Below are 257 nucleotides of genomic sequence, written 5' to 3'. Positions count from 1 at the left end.
AATTTCCATAGAACTGTATAGATAAGGGAGCCTAACAATGAGAACACGTGGACACATAGAGGGCAACAACACACACTGAGGCCTTGCAGAGGGTGGAAGGTGGGATGAGGGAGAGGAGCAGAAAAAATCACTAATGGGTACTAGGCTTAATGCCTGTGTGATGAAATAATCTGTGACACAAACTCCCATGACACAAGTTTACATATGTAACAAACTGGAACATGTACCCTTGAACTTAAAAGTTTTAAAAATGAATG

The 257-nt window shown here is 40.9% G+C and overlaps 1 protein-coding gene across 4 annotated transcripts in view; it reads left to right on the top strand.

Annotated features, from left to right (window-relative positions):
- LOC105501230 (UDP-glucuronosyltransferase 2B9) overlaps positions 1-257 on the top strand; it is a 476,097-nt gene that overhangs the window by 322,382 nt on the left and 153,458 nt on the right. The window lies entirely within an intron of this gene.

The sequence above is a fragment of the Colobus angolensis genome, unplaced genomic scaffold, assembly GCF_000951035.1.
Source record: "Colobus angolensis palliatus isolate OR3802 unplaced genomic scaffold, Cang.pa_1.0 Scaffold70, whole genome shotgun sequence".
In the NCBI taxonomy this organism is placed as follows: domain Eukaryota; kingdom Metazoa; phylum Chordata; class Mammalia; order Primates; family Cercopithecidae; genus Colobus; species Colobus angolensis.
Note: the sequence above shows the minus strand (reverse complement) of the source record. Positions and strands in the feature narration are given on the sequence as shown.